We start from the raw sequence: 3682 nt of genomic DNA, 5'->3' as shown, positions 1-3682 counted from the left end.
ATAAAACTGAATTATTTCCAAAAAATTTAATCTATATTGCTTATACTTAAGTACAGTATGCTGATAAACCAATCTGGCTTTCTGATTTCCAAGTGTATACTATCACCAAGTGTATAAGGACATCAATCAATAATTTCTATCAATTTCAATAAAATATCAATAAGTTTCTATCAATTTCAATCAAAATCAATGTATACTCAGTAAATACTTTCTAAATTCCAAGTGTAGTAATACTATAATGCTTATAAGCCTTTAGACTTTATGCATGTATGGTGTGGTAGTGGTACCAATCTAAACCAATCACTCTTCAAACTCAAGAATTTGTGAACAAATTCAACAAATTTGACACAAAATAATTTTTAAATCTGTAAATAATTACATAAGACAACAATGCAAGTCTTATTTATATTACGGTTTAATTTTATCTTTTTATTTTATTAATAGTCAGCACCTGAAATAAAAGCAGAAATTATCTATTTCAAATTTCTATTCAATTTATCCTAAGTGTCAAATTGCTTTAAATAAACCTAATATTAATCAAAATCAATATTCCTGAAATCAAAATTATAATTCCCCAATGTAGCTTTATATTGAATCAATTATTTTAAATAATTACCATTAAATGATAAATTAAATCAATAAACCAAAACTTTCAATCTGTTTTTACAATAATACTATAATATTTCACCCCAAATGACCTATATGCAAATTATATAGTTTCTAAATACCCATTTAACCTATTGTTACTAAATATATCTATCAAATGACCTGTAAATGCTTCCCACAATGCTAAATTCCATGAAATGTTACCAAATATAGAAGTCAGGTGGTTGTCACATGGTCAGTCACATGTTCAAAGTTCACAAGCACTGCCTTGTGAGGTCAAATATCCCAGATCCATTACACACAGGTTTATCAATGGAACAGCTGATTGTGTAAATACCACACTATCAAAACAAACTACCCAGACTACACAATACACACCAGAATTGAAACTGACCTTGAGTAGGTTAGATTCAATGTAAACAAAGCAAAATATGCCAGGAAATCCAAATATAACTAGAAAAGTAGAACCATAAACTGAAAATGTCAATACAAAAGTAGGTCACACCTGAGCTGTGTATATAAACAAATGGGATAGCAAAAAGTAGACTTTCTGAATTGAAATTAAAATTTACCTGTTTTTTTTTTTATTTTTAAATACACTAGAATGGCAACATATTTGACAGGGATAATTATTGAAGATAGATGCTAATTATAATTTAGAGTTATTAGTAAAAGAACCTTCACCGGGTTGGGAAATTAATTAATAATGTGAAGTGACTTTTCTTTCACTCTTTACAATGTATCACACTGAATATTAGAAATTGCAGTTGTCCTTTTTTATTAATAAATAAAAATATTCAAAACTATATAATTATCTATATAATTACTTAGAAATTAAAGGAAAAGTTGCTAAATATTACAAAAAATATTTCTTTTAACTAATAAACTGCAATTCCTTAATATTTAATTTTATTTCTTACTCACACATCAGTTGATCTGTACTTGACCACTGGACTGTTACATGTACCATACAATTACCATATTTCTGTTCAATCATGTAGAAATTAACAGAACTGTCCCTGAATCAGCACTTATAAAAAAAGTGTCTGTAATATGTAACACTAAACTAACACTGTCAGTCTATCACTATATAAATCACTTCGCGTTTAACTTAAAAGTTTATGTCCCTGCTCCTGTAAACGTTGTTGGTGTCGTCGATCCTGGATTCGAAGAAAAGCCTATATCGTGTTGTCGGTTATGGAAATGAAGATCTCCCAGTTGGTACTCCGTCAAGCAAGCGTATTAGTGAAAATATCACTAATTCTCCAAATAAACGATTAAAATTCCTGTCTAACGCATATAACGAAATGATGAGTTGCACAGTAATGTCCTGAATATGTGTATCTGCCTTGTAAAATCCAAATTCAAATGAATACGTATATGCCACTGAAGTTCAATACTTAAAAATTAAGTACGTATTATCACTATGCACAAAATGCAAACCTTATAATAAACTATGTCACTGTGCATTAAATGCAAAATTTCACTTTAAATATAACCTTAAAGTGTTAAAATAATTTGAACACAGTTACTTAAACTGTAAATATTAAAGTTCTGCAGTCAATAAACTGGAAATTCACTTAAAGTTAAAAACACTGAGATCAATGAAAATACCGTTGGGCGCCAAATGTTACCTTTGTTAAAATTATGCCCTTAAAGATGTAAAGGAATAAATATCAACGAGGCTGAGTTCGTTCAATACTTTTAATTGAAATGTCCATTCATTGTATGATCTCAGTATATTACTATATTAATATAAAGCTTCCAGTAGATTTAACCCAAGAGGTTAAAGTCACATCACATTCACAACTTCACATCAAGCACTTGTTAAAGCACCAATCAATATATAATCAGTATCAAGAAGATATCAATATGTAGATCAATATGAAGATCAAGCCCTGAAACAAACAAATATAGCAATACTAAATACATGTACATACTGAGATCATTAACACAACACAATATATACAATTTAAGTCATAGCATGATTATAACAAACATCTCACATCAAATAGCCAATATAACAGTCATTAAACCATTACATCAATTAATTACTTCTAAATTAATGACTGAACATTCCAAGTACTGTTTTCTGTATTATATTAAATATTAAATAATTCAATCCAGTGGCCTATTAAATGAATATAGTTAACTTATAAAATAGTAAAAACAATAATATGACTTGTACAATTATACATACCAATTGTGGATTGGACTCAATGACACTCATACAAAAATCCTCTCAATCTTGTGATGTTACTGCAACATACTGTAATTAAACATGTGCACAATAGAGAATGACAGTGATTTATATTAATTACTGCAAATAGATATTACTTTAAATATGCTGCCATTATCAGATGCATTGTAAACAAATCATGTACAATATACATGAATATCTTATTTTAATAAACTTTAGACACACAGCTCATTTGTAACTCACTTAAACAAAGTAAGCAACCAATATCAAACTTCACCAACCTCATCCAAAATCCAAAATCCTATTTAAGAATTAATAACCAATTTATTATTTTAAACAACTGAAAAACATGTCTGCCTTCTACCAAAAACTGATGACAACTCAGAAAACGGCGGGAACAATTACACGCATGATTAACTAATAAAACAGCCAAGGGAAATCACTCCTACAGATTTCAATCAATAAACTACAACTGATTATTTCCCTTTGGTTACAATGGTAGTGTTCGGCGCGGTAAGACCAGTTATGTGTCTATATGCTTTTTAAACAAACAACAAACATATTAACATATTAAAATGAATTAATCAATTAATGTAATGTTGTTTGTTTGTGAGAGCATCTGCCATTGTGATATCATTGACAAAACACATACAAGTTCATACTGTTTAAAATAATTTACAAGAGAAGTGAATTGTTGGAATCTAAATTGAAATGGAAGCGTACGTTTTCGCTTGTTTCACGCCATCATTTATTCTGCCTAATTCTACATGAACATACGAGTACATTAAGCTTCATTTTGAAAACGTTACTCACTAGAACTGTGTTGATGTGTCGTAAAACCAACCTAACAATGAAGCATTTTTCATAGTTTCATAG

At 29.0% G+C, this 3682-nt stretch overlaps 1 long non-coding RNA gene across 2 annotated transcripts; it reads right to left on the bottom strand.

The window, feature by feature from the left end:
- Window positions 1-2296: 2296 nt before the first annotated feature.
- Window positions 2297-3295, bottom strand: LOC132752014 (uncharacterized). 2 transcript variants are annotated; one of them, XR_009628755.1, is made up of 3 exons: window positions 3088-3295; window positions 2807-2875; window positions 2297-2504 (listed from the first exon to the last, which is right to left on the bottom strand). It is a non-coding gene; the product is annotated as an uncharacterized LOC132752014 (long non-coding RNA). The 2 variants fall into 2 exon arrangements; XR_009628754.1 differs by lacking the exon at window positions 3088-3295 and having other exon boundaries at window positions 2807-3081.
- Between the last annotated feature and the right edge of the window lie 387 nt (window positions 3296-3682).

Source organism: Ruditapes philippinarum, unplaced genomic scaffold (genome assembly GCF_026571515.1).
Source record: "Ruditapes philippinarum isolate M1 unplaced genomic scaffold, ASM2657151v2 ctg17273_1_1_1_1, whole genome shotgun sequence".
Lineage (NCBI taxonomy): Eukaryota > Metazoa > Mollusca > Bivalvia > Venerida > Veneridae > Ruditapes > Ruditapes philippinarum.
The sequence above is the reverse complement of the archived record's forward strand: the minus strand, read 5'-3'. Positions and strand labels throughout refer to the sequence as shown.